This window comes from Lithobates pipiens, unplaced genomic scaffold, assembly GCF_037356315.1.
Source record: "Lithobates pipiens isolate NorthernLeopardFrog02 unplaced genomic scaffold, aLitPip1_a1.2 Scaffold_22, whole genome shotgun sequence".
Classification (NCBI taxonomy): Eukaryota; Metazoa; Chordata; class Amphibia; order Anura; family Ranidae; genus Lithobates; species Lithobates pipiens.
In genome coordinates this window covers 15,567,841-15,595,289 of record NW_027507784.1, presented here as the reverse complement: position 1 = coordinate 15,595,289, position 27,449 = coordinate 15,567,841, and the positions used below count along the sequence as shown (strand labels likewise).

The following is a 27,449-nucleotide window of genomic DNA, read 5'->3' as shown; positions in this document are numbered from 1 at the left end:
GTATCTACTTACTCGACGCAGCCTCGTCTTTTATATTTTACCCCAAAATGATACGGCGTGGTTTTGCACTAAAAAAAAAAAAAAAACATTTTATGATTATTTTTTCCTGAAAATTTTGCATTCAATCAACAGTTGCGCAAAATATCATGCGAAACAAAAACTTGCAACTTCCACCTTTTTATTCTACGGGGCCTCTGCTTTCAGAAAATATATGTCATGCTCTGGGGGTTTAATTAATGTTATTACCAAAAAAATAATAAAAAATTACGATTTTTACATGTATGTGGAGAATGAAAAAAAAATTGCTCTGGAGCCAAACAGGTTAAGGGCGTGCACAGCAACGTTCTCACATATTCTTCTTATAGTCTTTTCCTCATTCCGTATTATCACAACAGCAGCACACGGCTTCTCCAGCTTGGTATGAGAAAGGTCCCCATCGATCGTCCTGTGGGAAGGTAAGGGAAACGATATTTGAGGTGAAGATTCTGAATTAGTAAATATAGTAATGCCGCGTACACACGATCGGAATTCTCGTCGGAAAAAAGCTCTGCTGGTTTTCCTGACGGAATTCCAACGGAATTCGGCTCAAGCCTTCTTGCCTACACGCGGTCACATCATAATTCCGATCGTTTAGAACGCGGTGACGTACAACACGTACAACGCGACTAGAAAAAGGAAGTTCAATAGCCAGTAGCCAATAACTTCCGTCTCGTAGTTGAATCTGAGCATGCGTGATTTTTGGCGTGTCGGGAATCACATACACACGATCGGAATTACCGCTAGAATGTTTTTCCAACGGGAAAATTGAGAACGTGCTATCAATTTTTGGCTGGCGGAAATTGGGACAGCTAAATTCCGACGGAGCGTACACACGGTCGCATTTTCAGATGAAAAGCTCTCATCTGCCTTTTTCTGGCCAGAATTCCGATCGCGTGTACGCGGCATTACAGAGCAATGTCCAACGATATCGGGTAAAGAGGAGTCCGTGTCACAATACTTCAATGCTGCATTTAAAGCCGAGGTACAGCTGAAAAAAATGTTGTTGTTTTTTTTTAAAAATCAGCAGCTACAAACACTGTAGCTGCTGACTTTTAACCAGTTCCCGACCAGCGCACGCCGATGTACATCGGCAGAATGGCATGGGAGGCCTATTGGCGTACAGTTACGTCTAATCTATAAAAAGGAAGTAAAGGCAAATTTTTTTTTTAAAAGCACCCCCTGTAAGGCAAAGGCATAATGAGCTAGTATGCATAGCATACTAGCTCATTATGAATAACTTACCTGAGAACGAAGCCCCAGAAGCGGTCCTCCGTCTTCCTCTGCGCCGCTGCCATGGATCCCGGAGCGACTTCTGGGTCTCGCAGCTCCGGCGCTGTGAGTACGGTCGCGGGACGCGCGGACTCGATCGCTGCGGGCATACCCACGATCGTCTCACGGGGCGGCTGAATGGAGAGATGCCATTGTAAACAGCATCTCCCCGTTCTGCCTAGCAACTAGTGACGCTGATCTCTGCTCCATGTGATTGGAGCAGAGATCAGTGTTCACTAAATCAAAGCCCAGCCCCCCACAGTTAGTAACACACCCCTAGGAACACTTAACCCCTACACTGCCACCCACTGGTTAACCCCTTCACTGCCAGTGTCATTTACACAGGAATCACTGCATTTGTATAGCACTGATTGCTGTATAAATGACAATAGTCCCAAAAATGTGTCAAAGATGTCCGATGTGTCCGCCATAATGTCGCAGTCACAATAAAAATCGCTGATCGCCGCCATTACTAGTAAAAAAAATAAAATAATAAAAATGCTATAAAACTATCCCTATTTTGTAAACGCTATAACTTTTGCGCAAACCAATCAATAATCGCTTATTGTGTTTTTTTTTTTACCAAAAATATGTAGAAGAATACGTATCGGCCTAAACTGAGGGAAAAAAATAATTTTATATATATTTTTGGGGGATATTTATTATAACAAAAAGTAAAAAATAATGTTTTTTTTTTTCAAAATTGTCACTCTCTTTTTGTTTATGGCGCAAAAAATAAGAACCGCAGGGGTGATCAAATACCACCAAAAGAAAGCTATATTTGTGGGGAAAAAAGGGCGTAAATTTTGTTTAGGAGCCACGTCGCACGACCGCGCAATTGTCAGTTAAAGCGACGCAGTGCCGAATCTCAAAAAGTGGTCTGGTCTTTGGCCAGCAAAATGGTCCGGGCTGAAGTGGTTAATAAGCACACTTGCCCGTGATGTCGGCCTTCCGAGGCCGATCTGTCCATTTGAACTAATGCCACGTACACATGATCGTAAATTCGCCCAACAAAAGACCGATGAGAGCTTTTCGTCGGAAAATGCGACCGTGTGTATGCTCCATCGGATTTTTGCTGGCCGAATTTCCGTCAGAAAAAGACTGAGAGCGGGTTCTCAATTTTTCCAATGGAAAAAGTTACGTTCGGAAATCCCGATCGTCTGTAGCAATTCCGATGCACAAAATTAGTACGCATGCTTGGAAACAATTCGACGCATGCTCGGTAGCATTGAACTTAAGGGAAACAGGCAGTGGAGCCTGGTGGCTTCACTGTCCGTTTCCTACTACGCATGCGCGAGTCGCACGGCGCTTTGTGAATGGCCGGCTGTGTTCTGGGACGCACACGGGTCCCAGAACAAAGCGCGCCCCATTCCCCAGAAGACAATGCGAGGAGTAGAAGAATGAATGTAGGAAGCAGTAAATTAGGGCGATCTGCCCAGCAACAGCCATTTCTGGTAAGTAAATATTTTTTATTTATTTATTTATTTCAGATTTTTAGTAGCATTTTTTTGTAATTTCTTTTTTTTAGGGAGGACCTCTGCTTTAAAGATCCAGAATAATAAAAATGAAACACCGTGATCTAACATTTTATTTAAAATCAATAGTGTTTATTATATTTCAAGAATGATACTATGTACACATGACCAGACATTGATTGGACATTTCCCAACAACAAGATCCATGTTTTTTTTTCCGACGGATGTTGGCTCAAACTTGTCTTGCATACACACGGTCACACAAGTGTTGTCGGAAATTGCGAATGTCAAGAACGCGGTGACGTACCACGCGTACGAGGAGCCGATAAAAATGAAGTTCAATAGCCAGTGCGGCTCTTCTACTTGATTCTGAGCATGCGTGGCACTTTGTGCGTTGGAATTGTTTTTTTGTTGTCGGAAAATTTGAGAACCAGATCTCAAATTTTTGTTGTCAGAAATTCCGACAAAAAAATGTCCGATGGAGCCTATACACGGTCGCAATTTCCGTCAACAAGCTCCCATCGAAAATTTGTTGTCGGAAATTCCGACCGTTTGTACGGGCATAATGCTGCGTACACATGACCGGACTTTTCGACAGACTAGGTCTGACGGTCTTCCCCACGGACTTTTGGCGGAGTTCCGGCGGACTTTGCGAATGAACGGACTTGGCCACACACAATCACACCAAAGTCCGATGGATTAGAACGCGATGACGTTAGAACGGAATAGAATAAGGAAGTTCATAGCCAGTAGCCAATAGCTGCCCTAGTGGTGGTTTTTGTCCGTCGGACTAGCATACAGACGAGCGAATTTCTCCATAGGAACTGGTTCCGGCCGAAAAATGTGAAACATGTTCTATTTCTAAAATCCGTCAGAGTTTTTTTTTTGGACAGCAAAGGTCGATGAAGCCCACACACGATCGAGTTGTCCGACGGATTTGTTCCGGATTTGTTCTGTCGGACCTTTGCTGTTGCCTGCCCCAATGTATTCACTCTGATCAGCGGAGAGACTTTGAGAGCAACCTCATCGAAAGACTTTTAGACCTCTAATGCCGCGTACACACGAGCGGACTGTGTGGCGTACTTAGTCTGGTGTACTTTCCGCCAGACTGTCCGTCGGACTTTTCGAACGGGCTACTTGTCCACACACGGCACTTTTTGAGCGGACTAATACGGCGTACTAAGTCCGCCGTACTATCCGCCCTACTTTTGAAATGAACGGACTCGCCCACACACGCGGAGGAAAGTCCGCTCATTTCGAGCGCGTCTCCAGGTAGGCGGGGCCCGCAAAAGGAGACGTCGCTGGTCCCGCCGCCTGGTATGGACTTAAAGGGGAACCCCAACGCCAAAAAAAATCAGCGTGGGGGTCCCCCCCAAGTCCACAGCAGACCCTTGTCCGAGCAAGCTACCCGGCTGGCCAGGAAAGGGGGGCGAGCGAGCGCCCCCCCTCCTGAGCCGTACCAGGCCGCGTGCCCTCAACATGGGGGGGTGCCTTGGGGAAGGGGGGGCCGCGCGGCCCCCCCACCCCAAAACACCTTGTCTCCATGTTGATGAGGACAAGGGCCTCTTCCCGACAACCCTGGCCGTTGGTTGTCGGGGTCTGCGGGCGGGGGGCTTATCGGAATCCGGGAGCCCCCTTTAATAAGGGGGCCCCCAGATACCGACCCCCCCACCCTATGTGAATGAGTATGGGGTACAATGTACCCCTACCCATTCACCTGTAAAAAAAAAGTACAAAAAAACACAACACACGAGATAAAATACTTTATTGCACAGCTCCGGGGGTCTTCCGTCTTCGGGGGTCTTCTCGCCGGACTCCTCCGCTATCTTCTTGTAGCTCTTTTGCTAGCGGAGGAGTCCGGCTTTCTTCCTCGCCGCCGGCCTCTTCTCCCGACTTCGGGGGTCTTCTCGCCGGACTCCTCCGCTATCTTCTTGTAGCTCTTTTGCTAGCGGAGGAGTCCGGCTTTCTTCCTCGCCGCTGGCCTCTTCTTCCGACTTCGGGGGTCTTGTCCCCCTCTTCGGTTCTTCTGCCGGGCCACCGCGCCTTCTTATAGCTCTTTTACAGGCGGTGGCCCGGTCTTCTGTCGCCGCCGCCGCCGCCGCCTTCCGTTCTTCTTCTTCTTCTTCTCCTTCTTCTCCAGGAGATGTTGACTCGACGCTCTCTCCGGCCACAATGCCAGGGACGCACTGCGCGGCCACTTATATAGGGACAAGGGGCGGTGTCACATGGCTTTATGTCACATGGGTTGGTGTCACATGGTGACCCCGCCCCCTTACGATGTCACAGTCCCCATGTGACATCAACCCATGTGACCAACCCATGTGACATAAAGCCATGTTACACCGCCCCTTGTCCCTATATAAGTGGCCGCGCAGCGGGTCCCTGGCATTGTGGCCGGAGAGAACGTCGAGTCAACATCTCCTGGAGAAGAAGGAGAAGAAGAAGAAGAAGAAGAACGGAAGGCGGCGGCGGCGGCGGCGGCGACAGAAGACCGGGCCACCGCCTGTAAAAGAGCTATAAGAAGGCGCGGTGGCCCGGCAGAAGAACCAAAGAGGGGGACAAGACCCCCGAAGTCGGAAGAAGAGGCCGGCGGCGAGGAAGAAAGCCGGACTCCTCCGCTAGCAAAAGAGCTACAAGAAGATAGCGGAGGAGCCCGGCGAGAAGACCCCCAAAGTCGGGAGAAGAGGCCGGCGGCGAGGAAGAAAGCAGGACTCCTCCGCTAGCAAAAGAGCTACAAGAAGATAGCGGAGGAGTCCGGCGAGAAGACCCCCGAAGACGGAAGACCCCCGGAGCTGTGCAATAAAGTATTTTATCTCGTGTGTTGTGTTTTTTTTTTGTACTTTTTTTTTTTGTACTTTTTTTTTACAGGTGAATGGGTAGGGGTACATTGTACCCCATACTCATTCACATAGGGTGGGGGGGGTCGGTATCCGGGGGCCCCCTTATTAAAGGGGGCTCCCGGATTCCGATAAGCCCCCCGCCCGCAGACCCCGACAACCAACGGCCAGGGTTGTCGGGAAGAGGCCCTTGTCCTCATCAACATGGGGACAAGGTGCTTTGGGGTGGGGGCCCCCCCTTCCCCAAGGCACCCCCCCATGTTGAGGGCACGCGGCCTGGTACGGCTCAGGAGGGGGGGCGCTCGCTCGCCCCCCTTTCCTGGCCGGCCGGGTAGCGTGCTCGGACAAGGGTCTGTTGTGGACTTGGGGGGGACCCCCATGCCGTTTTTTTTGGCGTTGGGGTTCCCCTTTAAGTCCATACCAGGCGGTGGGGCCAGCGACGTCTCCTTCGCGGGCCCCGCCTACCTGGAGACCTGCTCGAAATGAGCGGACTTTTCTCCGAGCGGAAAAAGTCTGCTCATTTCAAAAGTACGGCGGACTGGCATACACACGGCCGGATTGTCCGCCGAAATGCGAGTACGACGGACAGAATTTTGAAAAATCCGAAAATTCTTAGTACACCGGACTGCACGCTGAAAAAGTCCACTGAAGCCCACACACGAGTGGACTGTCCGCTGAAATGTGTTTCGACGGACTAAGTACGCCATACAGTCCGCCCGTGTGTACGCGGCATAAGGCATTAAGAAGTCCAGAACCACCCCATACCAACCTCAAGGGCATCTTCAGCCAGAGAGGTTAAACCGAACCCTCCTGGATATGCTTGGGACTTTGAATTTAGAACAAAAGCAGCACTGGAATAAGCAGCATATAGCCGCTATTGTACATGCTTATAACAGCACCGCAAATGATGCCACAGGATACTCTCCCTATAATCTGATGTTTGGACGGGAGGTCCAGCTGCCAGTAGACTTGTCCTTTGCCAGGTCCTTAGACCATACCTCTACAACCTCCCACAGAGGGTACGTGGACCTCTTACGGAAAAGTCTGAAGACCGCCTATGACAAGGCCCTCAGATGCCAGAGGACAGAGGAACAAACAACTTTGACCTCAGGGTACGAGTGCAGGACTTGCAACCAGGTGACAGAGTACTGCTGAGAAACTTGGGTGTTTCTGGAAAGCACAAGTTGGCTGGCCACTGGAAGTCACAGCCTTATGTTCTTTGCAAACAGCTGCCAGGATTCCCAATGTATCAAATCTGGCCAGAAGTGGGCACAGGCCTGCTGATGACTTGGCACTGCAACCATCTGTTGTCTCTGTCGGAAGCAGTTCGTGTGCCACCACAGTCAGATTCACAGTCCACCTCTATGGCCTCTCAGAGATCATGACCAGTGACTAGGTCTCAGTCTGTGCCTCTAGATCAGGGGTAGGGAACCTCGGCTCTCCAGTGGTTTTGAAACTACAAGTCCCATGAGACATTGCAAGACCCTAACAATCACAGGCATGACTCCTAGAGGCAGAGGCATGATGGGATTTGTAGTTTCAAAACAACTGGAGAGCCAAGGTTCCCTACCCCTGCTCTAGATGAAGAGGATGAGGACAGTGAGGATAAAGAGATGAGAATGGATCGGTTTTGGCCATCCCAAATATCAAAGCCTGCCATCCACCCTTCTTCTCCTCCCAAGGCGACTGACACCAGGATTCTCAGGGCAGAGGCTCCGGAGTTTTGTGCCTCAAAGTCCACCTTTTGAAGGGTTGGAGGACCCTCAATCTTCCTTAATGACAGCAGACCCCGAAGACTTCCCATCCTTCATTGAAGAGGAAGCTGAGGCTGATATGCAGGAAGAGGGAAAATCTGTGAATGAAGCAGAGACCAGCGTGCCTGTAACTCTAGAGCCTAAAGAACAGAGAGAGCAAAGAGCTATTCACCCACCTAAGAGAATGACCTATAATACTCTGGGTGAAAGCTCAGAGGAAGCTGTTTTCACTCCAAAAAGGACTCTTGAGGCGCCTGGTTCTTCCACCACATATTTAGTGAAGGACAACCCCAACTCACCCCCTGGCGCATAAGCTGGGCTATACCAATTCAAGTGGCCTGTAGGTAGGACAACCTCCCCTCCTATGCTAATTGGTGGGAGGTTGTTCTGCCAGGTTCTTATGCAAAGACATACTGTTTGTTTTCCTGTGTACACTAACTTGCTTTTCCCTCCGTGTGTATAATGAAAAGCATGTAACAGGTCACAGACTCTTTACCTCTTTTGGAGGACCAAAGGTTTTTTGGTGGGGGGAGTGTGCAGTGGGTATTGCAGCCAAAGACTTACATTATCACAGATGGGCTGCACATTCATTAACACAGATGACTGCATGTACACAGGCTTTCCAGCCTGAAAGAGGGGCTGGGACAGTTCTTTGGGATTGAGAGGCAGAGAAACGGACTGAACAAACTTAAGCAGCTCCTTCAGGGGTACTGCTACATAGGCTTGGCCATTCAAAGACAAAGCCTCTAATGGCACCGCAGGTTTGTGAATGGTCAAGCACAGACAATAGTGAAGACATGACACCAGTGCTGATGTGTCCCTCACCGCTCCTACAGCACCACTGCCCATTGAAATCAATGGGCAGCACCACCGAACCGCCGGCAAGACGCTGCCACAGCTGCATTTTGCGGGGGGGATTTTAACCCTATTTCGGCCACTAGCGGTGGTTAATAGCACCCCGCTATCGGCCAAATATCGCTGCAAAAACAAAGGAGCCAGCCAAGTTATAAACACAACAGTTTTGCTGAATGATTTGCCAGTTACATGGATGTGGAGTGCCTGTGGACTGAGGATACAGAAAGGAGTGGTCTGACATAGTCAGTAAAGTGTCGGTCCTCTACCTTTCTGTTGCCTGTTCACATAGGCGTCAACGACTGAAACAGGGTTTGATTGCATTTAACCACATTTCTTTGTATTCTGCCTTACTAACAAAAATCCTTACATAGTATTACTGATTACTAGAGATTTGTTGCCTTAAGATAAAATATTCACATGACCTACAATTTTATGTTATTCATTCCTTTGTGTCACTTCTCGCCACAGTAAACAAAGCTAAATGGTTTCATCAGTATTGTGTACGTTTCTTATTACTGGTGTCAATGGGTAATAATGACTGAACCCAGGGTGTCAGAGGTGTCGGGGGGGGGGGGGGGGGCTTGCAGAGTCAGTGAGAACCAGTGGGGTACAGATTCTATCAGCGGCCCTCACGAGGGTAGATCTACACAAGCAATGAAATAAACTGTTAATCATGTTATCAGATCGTGACTCATGTCTGTTGGTTATTCCAGATGGGGCAAAAAATGGTGGCAATCTGCTCCAGAGACAGTGAACAGAATTACGAATGGCTGAAAGATTTTCTGGAGAAGAGAATGTGTAAGAACACAAAGATCTTGGCCCGATCTGTGTACATAACCAATAACACTTCTAGGTTCCAACAAGAGGTCTCCGAGTATGACTTTGCCATCTTGTATCATACTCAGAAACGTGGGAGGATAAATATCGACCAATGTGAGTAGCTCACTCTACGACGAGGAGCTGAAATATCTTCATGACAGGTTTGGTAAGTAATACGTCTTTTTTTTCCATCCATATTAACCCTTTCACACCTAAGCCTATTTCTGAAATTTGTTGCTTACAAGTTTTATATATATATATATATCAGAGACCCTAGAGAATAAAATGGTGGTCGTTGAAATATTTTATGTCACACGGTATTTGTGCAGCGGTCTTTCAAACGCATTTTTTTTTGTGAAAAAAGGCACGTTCATGAATTAAAAAACAAAACAGTAAAAGTTAGCCCGATTTTGTATACTATGAAAGATGATGTAATGCCGAGTAAATAGTTACCTAACGTGTCATGCTTTGAAATTGCGCACACTCATGGAATGGCGAAAAACTACGGTACCTAAAAATCTTGATAGGCAACACTATTAAAAAAATTTAACAGTTACCAGGTTTGCGTTACGGAGGAGGTCCTTTGCTACAATTATTGCTCTCACTCTGACGATTGCGGCGATACCTCACATGTGTGATTTGAACACTGTTTACATTTGCGGATGCGACTTATGTATGCTTTTTCTTTACTGCGCCAGCTCGCGGGGACGGGGACGCTTTAAACATTTTTTTTTTCTTATTTATTTCTTTCTTTATTTTTTTACACAGTCCTTTAAAAAAAAAAAAAAAAAAATGTGATCACTTTTATTGCTGTCGCAAGGAATGTAAACATCCCTTGTGACAGTAATAGTTGGTGACAGGTACTCTTTATGGCGGGATCGGAGCCCCAAATCCCTCCTTTGCACTTAAAACTATTTAGATTGCCAAAAACTGAGATTTCTGAATACTGTAATTTTTTTTTTTAAATCGGCGCCGTCGGCAGCTGAGTAAACTGGAAGTGACGTTGTGACGTCGCTTCCAGAATTATAGCTTGAAGACCCGTTTAGAGCCAAATGCGGCTTCCTCCGGGTCTCAGCCTAGCCGGCGGAAGCGCTGGATGGTGGCTCGGGTCTCCCGGAGGGACGGGAGGCCCAAGAAGACCGGCAACGGGTGGCGGGAGGGTGTTGTCCCCTCCTGCTGCTTTCGGGAAAGCAGCCGAGCGGCTTTTAGCTGCATCAGTTGTTATCCCTAAAGAGCCGACCGCCCGCTCTAACAAACGGTACTGGGATGATGCCTGCAGTTATCACCCAGGTATACGCGTACAGTCAACATGAAGGGTTTAAATAATTGTTCCACTCTTGATAAACCAGCCAGATTTAGTTAGAAAGTAATCAATATATTATATCCTGCAACCAGGGGCATTAACGGCACGGGCGTCGCCCCCCTATCCATGCATCCGGCCCCTATGCAGGATGCCAGACGCATGAATTCTAATGGGGGGACTTTTTTTTTGAAGCACCTAATTAAAGCCAAAGGCTCTTATAGGCTTCAAAATAGGGTAGGCTCAGGATGCAGAGAGTGTGAACCAAGCCCACCCAGGTGTGTTACAATAGCGAACGGATACTCACTATCTGTAACACTGAACCTCCTCCCAGCCAATCAGTAAAAGGGTCTTGAGACTTGTCACCCGATTGGCTGAAAGGACAGGAGATCCTATTAGATGCCTAGGAGGAGGGGAGGAGACGCACAGCAGAAGCCGCCGTGATGGAGAGGAGGACGCAGGAGCCGCTACTAGCTGCCTGATGCCCGTCACCCACCACCTAGTTGGGGTAAGTCCTGGACTAACAGCGGGTGCCCGGGGGAGGGTGGTTGTTTGCCCCCCCCCAAAAAAAAAAAACACCAGCCACCACTGAATGCAACAGTTCTACAGTCCAATAAACAAAGCCCAAATTTGTTTCGGATGAAGTAGCAGTAGTCAGGTTTCATTGTTTTTGGTATCTGTAGATTCTGTAGAAGCAATGATGAGTCGTCAGATGAACCTTGTAAAGAACTTGTTTATTTCAGCCAGCAGTGAGCTGCCAGTAAACCTTTTTTTAGTTTAACTTCATAACTTCCTACTTCCTGTTCCCAACCCCAGGTCCTCACACATCTATATGAATCTGCAACAAATACATATTCTACATCTTTCCCCTTTAACCACTTGGCGACTGTGTCACGCAGATATACGGCGGCATAATGGCTCTCCTGGGAGAAATCCCATATGTCTTACCCCGTTTTTGGCGACCAAAGGGCGCATGCACAAGCCCGCTGCATGGCGATCACCTCCCGGCACGCATAATTACGTGCACGAGCGCCAGCACAGGGATTTGTGTGGGTAAATACACAAATCCCTGTGCTGTCAGAGTAGAGGAGCCATATTGTTTCTTCCTACTAAGTAGGAAAAAACGATATGGTTCCTCTCCTAGTCACTCACATCCCCATACAGTTAGAACACGCTGAGGGAACACACATTTAACCCCTTGATCGCCCCCTAGTGTTAACCCCTTCCCCGCCAGTGACATTTACACAGTAATCAGTGCATTTAGCACTGATTACTGTATAAATGACAATGGTCCCAAAAAGTGTCAAAAGTCTCCGATCTGTCTGACGCAATGTCGCGGTTCTGCTAAAAATCGCAGATCACCGCCATTACTAGTAAAAAAAAAAAAAAAAAATGCCATAAATATTTCCCATAGTTTGCAGACACACTTTTGGGGATATTTATTATAGAGAAAAGTAAAAAATATTGTTTTTCTATCAAAATTGTTGCTTTTTTTAGTTTATAGGGCAAAACATAAAAACTGCAGAAGTGACCAAATACCACCAAAGGAAAGCTTTATTTGTGGGGGGGAAAAAAGGATGCAAATCTGGTTTGGGTACTGTCGAACAACCACGCAATTTTCAGTTAAAGCAACGCAGTGCCAAATTATAAAGCGTGCTCTGGTCAGGAAGGGGGTAAAGTCAGTCTGAAGAGCTACTAGTTCCACAATCCATTTGGTTGGGCTCACAGATATGATGACAGTCACTGGTGCGCAACACTAGAGGGATATAACTATAGACATGGCTCCATATAGATAATCCCGTAGCTTGTCTACTACAGCCCACTTGAGGGCCAGAAACTATAATTTGTGTACCAGATCAGATAATTCTTCTCAGAGGGAGTGAGACTGCGACTCACGTTGGCCACCGGGCAGAGCTTCCCTTCCAACTACGGATATAACACTCCCCCTAGGCTGTCTCTGCTAGCATCCATGTGTAATTGGTAAGGTTTGGAGGGATCAGCATAGGTCAACACCGGCGCTTTAATGAGGCTCCCCTTCAGACATTCAAAGGCTCTGTCACACTTCACTGTCCATTACTCTCGATTAGACTAATGTGGCTTCCTTGGGCCTCTAGTGTGGGCCTTCTGTGGGTCCCCTTCTGTCTGCTTCTGCAATAACTCATTCAGAGGTTTGGCAATCTGTGCAAAATTTTTCACAAATCTTCTATAGTAGGAGCAGAGACCCAAAAACGACCTCAATTCAGTGATGTTGCTTGGGCGAGGCCACAAAGTAACAGCCTCCAACTTCTGAGAGTCAGTAGCTACTCCCTCAGCTGAGACTACATGTCCAAGATATGTGACTGAAGTCTGATAGTATTGACACTTCTCTAACGACAACTTCAGCCCCTCAGTGTGTAGTCATTGAAAAACTTTCTCCAATCGAGCCTCATGCTTCTCCAACGTTCTGCCAAAAACAGTGATATCGTCCAGATATACAAACACTTCTATCAAGTTCATGTCACCCACTGTGTTCTCCATCGGTCTCTGAAAGGTAGCGGGGACCCCTATTAACCCATGTGGCATTCGGTCAAATTCAAAGAATCCTAGGGGACTGATAAAGGCGTCTTCTCTCAGTCATCCGGATGCATGGGTATCTGATAATATCCACTCTTCAGGTCCAGTACACTGAACCATTCAGCTCCTGATAAGCATTCTCTATGTGAGGGGTTGTATACTGATCTGGGATAGTCCTCCAATTGAAAGTTTGATAGTCAATATACGTTTGGTAGTCAATAAACATCTCTATAGTTTGGGCCCTAATCAACCTCTTTGGAGGGGGTGAAATCTGTCTAACCACTCACTTAGAAAAGTGTGCATTGATCTGCTGTGTCCTTCTTTACTTCCCTTGGGACCTTGTTTTCTTTTTAACCTCCCTGGCGGTACGATTATTTCGGATTTTAGGTGCTAAAAGCGGTACCATTATTTTGCATGAAAATTTGGCGTTTTATATTGTAGTCCTGCAATTCTTAGGAATAACTCTCTTAAATCTGTCCAAACCAGAGTCTAGCAGACATCCCGGGTATGATAAAGTTTGAAAAATTAAATCATAAATTATAATATAATAAATAATTATAAATAATTGTACCAAATAATAATATAACAATAATAAAAATTATTCAATAATGTAATCAAATCAAAAACACTGAAATTTGCTCAGTTGCAGAATTGTCGCTGTCATTACTTTTCAGTATTTGATGACGGATCTCCCCACAAATCGCTATCGCTCAATTCTGCGAGTGATTCTAATTTATTATCGCTTTTTTCTAGCTGGTCTAAAATCATTTTTGATGTACAGTGACAGTTTTGGTTGCTATGGGCAGTTTCCAGGCATAAAGAACAGTTTTTATTATATAAAAGTGCATGCAGGACACTGGGCAGACCACTAGGGACAACGGGGATGTGAAATATTTACATACAGCAATGTAATCTGTAAGATTACATTATACTGTATGTTTACTGTTTGTTTCACTTTTTTAATTTGGCGCCGATCTCCGTGCCCGTGCGTCGCAACGCTCGCAGGGCACGGAGATCGGCGATGTAATGCATCGAGCGAGACACGGCTCGCTCGTACAGCGGGGAGACAACGCTGGCTCCGAAGGAGAAGGTAAGTAAACCTCCTCCTGGATCCAGCGATGCAGTCCCGAGTCTGGCTCGGGGATACCGCTTTTGGTATGAAAAATCCACCCCGAGTCAGACTCGGGAACACCGCCAGGGGGGTTAACAGGCAAGGAAGGGTAAGGGGTATCAGATGGCTTTCGTTCCCTTTTTTTCGTGGATTCCTTCTTAACTTTGGAGCACAGTTTTCCCTCGGGACTCTCAACTAGTTCCTTCACTGAGGTCCCCTGAAATTTCCTGCCAGCTTTTGGAAGAGTAACTTCTGAGAGGCTTTTAAAACTTCAGTGAGTAATTGTGTGCTGATACCAGCCTTGGGGCACTCAGCCCAGAAGTGTCCAACTTCTCCACATCCGTAAGATTTATTTTCTCGAGCATGGGAAAGCTTTGGCCCTCCTTGGTGAATTCCTTGTTCTTGGACCTTTGCTTGGGTCTACATCACTTGCATTAGAGCATGATACATCTGGGTTTGTGCTTGAGCTACCTGGGTCATCAGCTCAGTTGGTCCCAGTTCACTAACCTGCTTGTTAGTGTCAGAGATGGCCAGCCCAGTCGGTTTTGACTCAGTTCCACTGTCCTCATCCGAGAAACCTGCTTCCACATGGACAGCTCGGGAAACTACTTTCTCCCTGTGAACAGCCATAGAGCTTGATCCTCTCGTTCCTTGACTCTTTTCTTACTATAGAGCCTCCTCTTCTCACACTTCTCTTATCAATTCATGATACGTGGCTACTACCTTGGTTCTCTTCCGTAGTAACTTTAAGACAATGGAATGGTTTGGCCGGGCTCCTTGCAAAACCCAGTCTAAACGAGCTTGATCAGCCTCCATGGAATCGATGCCCCTTTTAAGGATAATCTGGTGCAACATTCTGTCTACTCAGAATATGTACCCAGAAAGGCTCTCCCCCTTTAGTTGATGAGTGTAATTAAATTTGTACATCAGATCTGCAGTTGCTTCAACTCTTCCAAATACAGCATACAGAGCATCTATATAGTCCATGGCAATACAGGTTCTCTTTCCCATTCCTAAATTGTGGATTACTTCGGCTGCAGGGCCTATAAGACTCTCACTGAGCTGCTGTAATTTCACGGCCTCTGAGACACTCCATTCCTCCATAGCCTGAATGGCCTGACTCATCCAGGTCTCAAACTCATCTTCTCCAATAAGGGACGGCAACTGCCCTAAGATTTCACTCTAGCAGTCACTCTCTCGCCTTCCTCTTTTCCTTGAAAGCACACAGGTATTTCTTCCTGCCATTCCAACAGTACTCTGACTTGGTCCAGTTTGTACACAGCTTCCAGATCCACAATGTAGGCTCTTTGTCCTAGGGGCTAGACTTCTCATTCACTGTCGAATCTCCCTCACAGTGCATTCACTTCCTGAGATCTCTAGAACAGTGCTTCTCTCTGCTCGAGCTCTCTGGACTCTGCCCCAAGCAGCCGCAGCCACAGAAGCTGCCCCACACGTGGATCGTGGCTACGGTCTATATTAACTAGGGCTGGCTGTAGATGAAATCCTTAAGAGCCCCCAAACGTAGCACAGCCCCCTTGAGGACTGCTTGGATTTACCTGCTCATCTGCCTTGCCATGACCTTGTGAACATTCCAACCCACCTGACACTCTCTGTTCAGACATATTTTTGCTAGCACCTTTAAAGAACACATCACACAAATAAATATGTTTAGATTATCTCAGTGTTTACTTACAAATGAGGGTAATAGGTCAACCAAGTCCTGGATAACAGCCCAGACTTGGTAGATGAATTTCCCCCAAAAGACAGCTAAGAATACAACATACATATATGTACAATGAGTTACCACCAGTCACGGCTGATCACAGATGGTACTGCCCCACTTTGCACGGTGCATGCATGCGATCGTGAGTGTACTTCGCATGCATGTCAGTGGCGGCGTGTTCCCGGAAACACTGCTCATCCCCGACACTAGTAAACAACCATTGGCTGGTGGCTATTTACCACGTGATCGGCTGTGATCCTTTCACAGCCAATCACTAAATGTAAACATAGAGGGTTCTCCTCCTAACACACCAATCATGTGTGAGAAGGAGATTGTGGTAACATCTCATTACCACTTACAGTGTACACCAATCACACTGATTGCCCCTCCAATAAAGAAGACCTGTCACCACCCATCAAAGGACTTGTCACCACCCATCAAAGTACCTGTCACAATTCATCTGAGTGCCTGTCACACACAGTCCATCTGAGTATCTGTCACAGTCCATCCGAGTACCCGAGTACCTGTCACAGTCCATCTGAGTACGTGTTGCAGTCCATCTGAGTATCCGAGTGCCTGACACAGTTCATCTGAGTACCCGAGTTCCTGTCACAGTCCATCTGAGTACCCAATTACCTTTCACAGTTCATCTGGGTACCCGAGTACCTGTCACAGTTCATCTGAGTACCCAAGTACCTGAGTACCTGTCACAGTCCATATGAGTACCAGAGTACCTGAGTACCTGTCACAGCCCATCTGAGTACTCAAGTACCTGTCACAGTTCATCTGAGTACTGAGTACCCGATTACCTGTCACAGTTCATCTGAGTACCTGAGTACCTGTCACAGTTCATATGAGTACTGAGTACCTGAGTACCTGTCACCGCCCTTCAGAGTACCCGAATACCAGTCACCAGCCCATCAGAATCCCTGAGTACCTACCTGTAGCCCATCAGAGTACCCGAGTACCTGTCACCAGGCCATCAGAGTACCTGAGTACCTGTTACCAGGCCATGAGAGTACCCGAGTACCTGTCTGCAGCTCATCAAAATACCCGAGTACCTATCAGCAGCCCATGAGAGTACCAGAGTACCTATCTGCAGCCCATGCCTCATAGAATATACGTTGGGGTGTTTGCTTTCCAAGATAGGGTCATTTTGTGGGTAATTCCATCTTCATGGTGCTCAGGGACGTTCAAAAGTGTGATAGGTAGGAATGAAATGAGAAGTGTAATTTATGCTCCTAGAACGCCTGAAGGTATTACTTCAATGTTGGTCCTCTGTATGTGGCCAGGCTGTCTAAAAGTCTCACACATGTGGTATCGTCATACTCAGGAAGAGTAGCAGAATATATTTTGGGGTGTCATTTTTGTTATATACATGCTATGTGTTATAAATATCTTATAAATTGACAACTTTGTGTAAAAAAAATGCGTTTTCATATTTTTTTTTACACATTTTCCAAAAACTTCTGGAAAAAAATGAACCATTCAAAAGACTCATTAAGCCTCATAAATTATAAGTTGGGGTGTTTGCTTTCCAAGATAGGGTCATTTTGTGGGTAATTCCATTTTCATGGTGCTCAGGGACGTTCAAAAGTGTGATAGGTAGGAATGAAATGAGAAGTGTAATTTATGCTCCTAGAACGCCTGAAGGTATTACTTCAATGTTGGTCCTCTGTATGTGGCCAGGCTGTCTAAAAGTCTCACACATGTGGTATCGTCATACTCAGGAAGAGTAGCAGAATGTATTTTGGGGTGTCATTTTTGTTATATACATGCTATGTGTTATACAAATCTTATAAATTGACAACTTTGTGTAAAAAAAATGCGTTTTCATATTTTTTTTTACACATTTTCCAAAAACTTCTGGAAAAAAATGAACCATTCAAAAGACTCATTAAGCCTCATAAATTATACGTTGGGGTGTTTGCTTTCCAAAATGGGGTCATTTTGTGGGCAATTCCATTGTTCTGGTGCTCTAGGGCCTTCAAAAGTGTAATAGGTGGTTGAGAAATGAGATGTATCATTTATGCTCGTAGAATGCCTGAAGGTTCTACTTCAATTTTGGGCCTCTGTATGTTTACATATATATGAATATTATTAAAAAAAAAAATGATATATAAAAAAAATAGGCCAGACTGGAAGTGGTTAAATATACCGTACCCCTACGTGCACAATACCATAGAAACAGATACTAATAACATACAATATGTCTAGGAGAATTTTTGTCTTTATTTTACACAATATAAAAAGCATATGTTGCTATCAATATAATACATCACAAACAAATCTGTGCATAAGGTCTGCTAGAAGGGTCAATGCATTTCGTGAATCATCCGCTTTGCCAGGACCAGTACAGTTAGGCACATTGAGATTGATAAATCAGTGAATTTAAAAATAGATCCAAATATATATGTGGTATAAAATACTAGGTGTTCATGGAAGGAAAATTGTCAATGATCACAAAATATAGCCTGCCGGCCCATAAGAAGGCATCCATCAGGTTAAAGTATCAAGGCCAGGTAAACCTGGCAAAGGTAAAGATCTGATTTGGCACGTATAGGATATCATAGTGAAACAAAGATGAAATCCAAGTAGATTGTATTGCATGTACTACAATTGAGCAACTCACCACACTATACCATAAGTGTGAAAGACTTATAATAATAATTATAATATTCATAATTCTAAATCCAATTCTATAATCCAATATGAACATGGTCAGCAACAATACTCAGGTAGGCCGTGGTGTTTAAACCATGCTCAATTGGTACTAAGGGGTCCAAAGTGTGCCAAGAAAATATCCTCCCCACACCATTACACCACCACCAGCCTGAACCGTGTATACAAGGCAGGATGGATCCAGACTTTCATGTTGTTTACGTCAAATTCTGACCCCACCATCTGAATGTCACAGCTGAAATCCAGGCTCATCAGACCAGGCAATGTTTTTCCAATCTTCTATTGTCCAATTTTGGTGATCCTGTGCCAATTGTAGCCTCAGTTTCCTGTTCTCAGCTGACAGGAGTGGCACTTGTTGTGGTCTTCTGCTGCTGTAGCCCATCTACTTCAAGGTTCAATGTGTTGTGAGTTCAGAGATCATATTCTGCATACCTTGGTTGTAACGAGTGGTTATTTGAGTTACTGTTGCCTTTCTGTCACATGGAACCAGTCTGCTCATTCTTTTCTATTCAGTTGCTCAGTTTTTAAATTCAGGAAGTCGTCTTCAACAGTCTTCAACACAGGGGTATGATCACATACATAAGGGGGATATGATCTCCATGTATAAATACATAAGGGGGGATATGATCTCCATGTATAAATACATAAGGGGGGATATGATCACCATGTATAAATACATAAGGGGGATATGATCTCCATGTATAAATATATAAGGGGGGATATGATCTCCATGTATAAATACATAAGGGGGGATATTATCACAATGTTTAAATACATAATGGAGGATATGATCTCCATGTATAAATACATAAGGGGTATATGATCTCCATGTATAAATACATAAGGGGGATATGATCTCCATGTATAAATACATAAGGGGGGTTAAGATCTCCATGTATAAATACATAAGGGGGGGGTATGATCTCCATGTATATATACATAAGGGGGGGGGGATATGATCTCCATGTATAAATACATAAGGGGGGATATGATCACCATGTATAAATACATAAGGGGGGTATGATCTCCATGTATAAATACATAAGGAGGATATGATCTCCATGTATAAATACATAAGGGGGGATATTATCACAATGTTTAAATACATAATGGAGGATATGATCTCCATGTATAAATACATAAGGGGGGATATGATCTCCATGTATAAATACATAAGAGGGGATATGATCTCCATGTATAAATACATAAGGGGGATATGATCTCCATTTATAAATACATAAGGGGGGATATTATCACAATGTTTAAATACATAATGGAGGATATGATCTCCATGTATAAATACATAAGGGGGATATGATCTCCATGTATAAATACATAAGGGGGGTTAAGATCTCCATGTATAAATACATAAGGGGGGGGTATGATCTCCATGTATATATACATAAGGGGGGGGGGGGGGATATGATCTCCATGTATAAATACATAAGGGGGAATATGATCTCCATGTATAAATACATAAGGGGGGATATTATCACAATGTTTAAATACATAATGGAGGATATGATCTCCATGTATAAATACATAAGGGGGGATATGATCTCCATGTATAAATACATAAGAGGGGATATGATCTCCATGTATAAATACATAAGGGGGATATGATCTCCATGTATAAATACATAAGGGGGATATGATCTCCATTTATAAATACATAAGGGGGGATATTATCACAATGTTTAAATACATAATGAGGGATATGATCTCAATGTTTAAATACATATGGGGGATATGATCTCCATGTATAAATACACAAGGGGGATATGATCTCCATGTATAAATACACAAGGGGGATATGATCTCCATGTATAAATACATAAGGGGGGATATGTATATCTAAGGACCCGGCACTGCATGTGACCCCAGATTTGGTGAGTATTTGAGGCTTGTTTTTCTGACCAGAAATACTATTTTAACAGAGTTGTACTAAACATGTGACCACCCACCACTCTGAATTTACCCCATGTGCAGATGAATGATGGAATATCCTTTTACCTTCAAGGAAAGAAGAACGTTGTTGTGGTGATTGACGATCTGGAGGAAAGTGGTGACGAGGAGAAGGAAAGAATTATAGAGGAACAAGGAGACCTGAGGATATATGCCCAAGAATTATTCCTCTTCACTGAGAAAGATAAAAATCACACTAAAAACCATTTACATACAATCGAAGTTATACAAATGAAAGAGAACCTGACACGATTAAAGAAATACATTAAGAGCGCAAAACGTATGTCAAATTATACACAAGATACATATATGCACTATATGTACTATTATGAACAATACGTATAATACAACTCACTTATTTTCATTATAATTTCAGGAACATCAGGCCCGGGTAACGCTATCTGTCCAAGGTAAGGTTAGCTGAGTGTCAGAACAAAGCAATTATTAGCTGTCACACCCTGGTGACCTGACTTTCCTTGCTTGCAACTAAAGCCCAACTCCAATTTCATACAAAACTCTAAAATATGCTCAGAATAAAGTAAAAACAAAAATTCAGCTTTGGTTGCAACCCCCCCCCCCCCCCCCCCCATCTTCATTGCACTAATTCTTTCCAAATACTAAATGTTCCCTGTCTTCCAGGTTGAATGACACCCATCTTTATTTTACCCACTCCCTATGATCGAAGGGTGTCAAGGACCTGTCTCTTGGGGGTACATTATACAAGCAACCTGGGCTCACAGGGGAATGCAGCAGAGACCAGCGCCACACCATTGCATGGCGCTCTCTGACTCATTCAGCTGTTCACCACTGATAACAGAAAAAAAGAGATAAAGGACCTTTAACATCCCACAACCACACCCAAGGGCCCCCCTCCTCAGGAAAAAAGAGTATGTGAGAACATTTTTACATTTTTTAAAATATAGTAGTAGAAGAGCTCGAGTCCAGGCTGAGTTGTTGAGTTGAGTGAAATCTTGATATAGTGCGGTCATTTACCCCATAGGATCCCGGCGCGTTTGGCAAAGTCCCTGAAAAAAAAAAAAAAAACCCAGGGATTAGGAGGAGACAGAATCAGGTAGAAGCAGCATGAGAGATGGAGCAAGAGAGGCTATGCGAGAAAGGCTTGTTTGAAGAGCCAAGTCTTCAGTTTACTGCGAAAGACCAAGATGGTAGGGACCTCCTGGAGCTCAGCAGGGAGGCTGTTCCACGGCACGGCACCCTGGTGGGAGAAAGCTCGACCACCACGGAGAGTCTTCTTAGGCAGAGAGAGGTGGAGGAGGTCTCTTCTGCTCGATCTAAGTGATCTTCCCAGAACTCGTTTGTGGAAGCGTGAGCAGAGGTAACTCAGAGCAAGGCTTCTCATGATTTTAAACAGGATACAACCTGCTTTAAACAGGGTACGATGGTAGACCAACAGCCAATGCAAGGCACAAAGAACGGGGGTGTTATGGTCCCTCAAAGGGACACCCATAAGTAGCCTTGCCGCAGCATTCTGTATGAGTTGAAGCCTCTGCACTGTCTTCTTTGTCAATCCCAGATAAAATGAATTGCAATAGTCTAGGCAGCTGCCTATTGTGGCACAGATGATGGTTTTCTTGTCTGGAGGGTCCAAGTATTTAACCACTTGAGATCCGCGCTATAGCCAAATGACGGCTACAGCGCGGATCTCCTTTTCCGGGACGCCATCAATAGACGTCGTCCCGCTCTGTGATCGGCGAGTCTACGAGACTCGCCTGATCACCGATCCGTGCAAGGGGTTGATCCCGACCCCTTATCATGTGATCAGCTGTCAGCCAATGACAGCTGATCATGTGATATAACGGAGCCGGTAATCGGCTATTATTCCTCTTCGCGCTGACAGCGCGAGGAGAAAAAAAAAAACGATCACTGGCGGCCGTGATCGGGACATCAGTCCCGATCACGGCCAGCAATGCAAGCGCCCATCTGCCCCCTGCCAGTGCCCACCTGCCCCCTGCAGTGCCACCCTGATTATAAGTAAGTGCCCGCCGTCAGTGCCACCCAGCAGTGCCCATAGTGCCACCCAGCAGTGCCCACAGTGCCACCCAGCAGTGCCCACAGTGCCACCCAGCAGTGCCACCCACAGTGCCACCCACAGTGCCACCCAGCAGTGCCCACAATCTGCCTCAAAGGTGCTACACCCCAGTGCCGCCCATCAGTGCCCAGCAGTGCCGCCCATCAGTGCCCAGCAGTGCCGCCCATCAGTGCCCAGCAGTGCCACCTATCAGAGCCACCTATCAGTGCCACATATCAGTGCCCATCAGTCCCATCTATCAGTGGTACCTATCAGTGCCCATCCGTGCCACCCATCCGTGCCACCCATCCGTGCCATCTTATCTGTGCCCATCTTTCCCCATCAGTGCCGCCTTATCTGTGCCCATCGGTGCCGCCTTATCTGTGCCTATTAGTGCCGCCTTAACTATGCCTATCAGTGCCCACCAGTGCAGCCTATCAGTGCCCACCAATGCAGCCTATCAGTGCCCACCAATGCAGCCCATCAGTGCCCACCAATGCAGCCTATCAGTGCCGCCTAATCAGCGCACTTCAATGAAGGAGAAAAATGACCCGTTTGCAAAATTTTATAACAAACTATTAAAACATGATTTTTTTTTTTTGCATCTTTTTTTGTTTGTTTAGCAAAAAATAAAACTCCCAGCTGTAACTAAATACCACCAAAAGAAAGCTCTATTTGTGGGAAAAAAATGATTAAAATTTCATTTGGGTACAGCGTTGTATGCCCGCGCAATTGTCATTCAAAGTGCATCAGCGCTGAAAGCTGAAAATTGGTCTGGGACTGAGGGGGGTTTAAGTGCCCAGTAAGCAAGTGGTTAAACAACACCCACAGGAGTTTTAGCTGTCAGTGGCATGCACTGACAACCTTATTTATCTGAGGAACCAGGGTTAAGCCTGAATCTAAGATAAATTCCAAGTCACGAACCTGGGAGGCCACCTCTGGAGGAGAACCAAATGAGGAAGGCCACGGAAGAGTAGGTGGAGGAATAGCCAAATCACTGAAGATGATCAACTCAGTTTTTCCACCATCGAGTTTCAAAAAATTGGTGAACATCCATGTATTGATGGCCTCCAAGCAGTTGGCAAGAGTGGCATCGGCTGGTTCTTAATCTTCAGGTAAACCTGGGTGTCGTCGGCATATACATGGTACTGGACGACGTGGGTCTTTAGAAGATCGGTAAGTCAGTAAGAGGCCTCATATAGATGTTGAACAGCAGAGGAGACAGGGCGCACGGGCACCACCCCCCCATCCATGCGTCCAGCCCCCTGTCCCCTGATCAACATGCAGGGTGCCGGAGGCGTGGATTCCAATTCCAATAGGCTTCAAAATAGGGTGAGCTTGGGGTGCAGAGCACTGCGACAAAAGCCCACCCAGTTGTGTGACAATAGTAAATGAACATTCGCTATTGTCACACTAATTCTCCTCTGAGCCAATCAGGTAGCACGCTCTGTGAACAGCGAGTCCATGAGACTCAGCTGGTCACAGATCCCATATGATCAGCTGTCAGCCAATGAAGCCGGTAATTGGCTTTTTTTTCCACGCGCTGAAAGCAGATTACCGGCTTGTGTAAATGGGACATTGGTCCTGCACACTCCACATCCACTGCTGTTAAGCAGTGCCCACCAGTGCCACTTACCACTGTCCATCAGTGCCACCTACCAGTGCATATCAGTACTGCTAAGCAGTGCCCACCAGGGCCCCCTACCAGTGCCCACTAGTGCCACAAATCAATGCCCACCAGTGCCACCTATCAATAACCATCAGTGCTGACAATCAGTGCCTCATCACCAGTGCCACCTATCAGTATCACCTACCAGTGCATATTAGTGCCCATCAGTGCCACCTGTAAATGCCGCCTATCAATGCCCTTCAGTGCCACCAATCAGTGCCCTTCAGTGCTGCCTGTCAGTGTCACCTACCAGTGCATATTAGTGCCCATCAGTGCCACCTGTAAATGCCGCCTATAAGTGCCACATCTCAGTGCCCTTCAGTGCCCCCAATCAGTGCCTTTCAGTACATCAGCCTATCAGTGCCCATCAGTGCCACTTATCAGTACAGCCTCTTCAGTGCCTACCAATCAGTGCAGTCTATCAGAGTACATCAATGAAGGAGAAAAATTACCTGTCCGAATAATGTGTCCAGGTTTCAGGTGGTATGAAACCCGGACACATGATTCAAAACCCGAAACTGTCCGGGTCAATCCTGGACAGGTGGCAACCCTAGATCATACAGAGAGAAATCAGCATATAGAATCCAAAGTGGGCAAACATTTCTGGGTGCAATGATCTGGTAGATGCTTAGGCTGACCATGAAACTGAAATAATTTAAGATGGAATGATATAAAATTTAGGGGCAAAGCAGAAAATGTTGCATGATCTGATCTCCCTGTGCTGCTCCAACAATTTTAAAAAGGCTTTGTATCTTGACTGAGCAACTTGGAACTCTGTATTGACAAGGAACACAGAAGCCCTAAACCAAGATTTCTGTCAGACCTTGCACCCACAGATAATCTGGCAAGAATTTATATTTTCCATGTTAAAGCGGTAGTAAACCACAAAAAAATAAATAAAATAAAATAAAAAGAAACCTGCAAGACAATCACATAATGTGCTAGTATGCACCAAATACAAACACATTATAAAAATACCTTAGAACGAAGCCCTTCCAGTGGTGCCCGGTCACAGCTGAGAAGGCTGACATGTTCCCCCGACCTTTCTTACGGGTTCAAAGGTTCTGGCATTGTGGCTGGAGCCACAACGACATCACTCCCATGCATGCACATGGGAGTCCTCAGTTTTCACAAGAAGCTCATGGGATGCCGGACCTTCAGAGTACATGTGCCACTGACGTCAATGGCTGCATGCAGGGTGAATATCTCCGAAACAGTGCAAGTTTAGGAGATATTCATTTTACCTACAGGTAAGCCTTATTCATTTTAGACACGTGCAATTTGTTCCGTTACGAATTCGTTTTTTTTTTTACGAATTTTGACAAATTTGTTAATTCGGATATCTCCGAATTAACGAAAACCCATTTAACAAATTTTTCCAAATATTCGTAAATTGGAATATTTGAAAAATTTAGTAAATTCGTACATTCACACATTTGTAAATTCGTACGTTTGTACATGCGTACATTCACACATTCGTAAATTTGTACATTCGCAAATTCATACATTCGCACCTTTGTAAATTCGTACATTCATAAATTCGTACATTTGTACATTTGTAAATCCATACATTCGTAAATTCGCTCATTTGCAAATGTGTACATTGGTAAATTCGTACATTAGTAAATTTGTACATTTGTAAATCTGTACATTCGCACATTCATATACCGTATATACTCGAGTATAAGCCGAGATTTTCAGCCTCTTTTTTGAGGCTGAAAGTGTCCCCCTCGGCTTATACTCGAGTCATCGCCATCTGCCTGCCCGATCAGCGTGTCGAGCAGACAGACGGCGGCCATTCTACTATTCAAAAGCCGCGCCTCCCTGTCTGTGATAGGCGGAACACTCAATTTCCCAGCAGTCAGTGTTCCGCCTATCACGGACATCCTCTCATCCTCGTCCGTAGTATGAGAATGAGCGGATGCCCGTGATAGGCGGAACACTGACTGCTGGGAAATTGAGTGTTCCGCCTATCACAGACAGGGAGGCGCGGCTTTTGAACAGAGGAATGGCCGCCGAGGACGAGGAGAGCATGGCACACAGAGGCTGCAGATCGGCACAGGTAGGCAGGGATGGACGGGACACAGCAACGGACGGGACACAGCAACGGACGGGACACAGCGACGGACGGGACACCGAGACGGACGGGACACCGAGACGGACGGGACACAGGGACGGACGGGACACAGGGACGGACGGGACACAGGGATGGACATAGGGACGGACGGGACACAGGGATGGACACAGGGACGGACGGGACACAGGGATGGACATAGGGATGGACGGGACACAGGGATGGACACAGGGACGGACGGGACACAGGGATGGACGGGACACAGGGATGGACACAGGGATGTCTCACCCTCGGCTTATACACGAGTCAATAAGTTTCCCAGTTTTTTTGTGGTAAATTGGGGGCCTCGGCTTATATTCGGGTCGTTCTATACTCTCATACATTCATAAATCCATAAATGTGTAAATCCATAAATTCGTACATTTGTATATTCGTACATTCGTAAATTTGTACATTCGTAAATCCATACATTCGCACATTTGGAAATCGTACATTCGCACATTTGGAAATTCGTACATTCGCACATTTGGAAATTTGCAGATTTGTACATTTGTAAATGCGTAGATTGGTAAATTTGTACATTTGTAAATGTGTACATTCGTAACTTCGTACATTGGTAAAATTGTACATTTGTAAATGTGTACATTCGGAAATTTGTACATTTGTAAATGCGTACATTAGTAAATCTGTACATTCACACATTCGTATATTCGTACATTCATAAATCCATAAATTCGTACATCCGTAAATCTATAACTTCGTACAAATGTAAATTCGTACATTCGTAAATTCGTATATTCGCACATTCCAAAATTCATACATTTATAAATTCGTACATTCAGAAATTCGGAAATCTGAAATAATAATTAACTAATAATAACTTAACTATTAAATTATAGGTATTGTCATTTCCTTTCAAATTTGTCTGTTAGTGAACGTAACAAATACAAATTTATCCGAAGTTACAAATTATCTGAAATAACAAATGCCGTATCCAAACAAATGGAACGTAATGAATTAATAATAATAAATAACAATAATAATAATAAAAAATTTTTATTATTATTATTTATTATTAATTTGTTCTGTTCCATTTGTTTAGATGCAGCATTCTTTATTTTGGATGATTCGTAACTTCAGACAAATTCGTATTCGTTATGTTCACTAACAGCCAAATTTGAAAGAAAAAGACAATACTAATAATTACATTTTTAATTACTATTTCAGATTTTCGAATTTTCAGGTTTTCGGATTTCCAAATTTCCCAATTTTCTATTTTATAAATGTAGGAATGT

At 45.2% G+C, this 27,449-nt stretch overlaps 1 pseudogene across 1 annotated transcript; it reads left to right on the top strand.

Annotated features, from left to right (window-relative positions):
* The first annotated feature begins 387 nt into the window (after window positions 1-387).
* Window positions 388-20,812, top strand: LOC143925347 (uncharacterized; annotated as a pseudogene). The gene is made up of 4 exons (XR_013261949.1): window positions 388-455; window positions 8,943-9,214; window positions 20,438-20,662; window positions 20,759-20,812. The product of XR_013261949.1 is annotated as an uncharacterized LOC143925347 (transcript).
* Window positions 20,813-27,449: the final 6,637 nt, after the last annotated feature.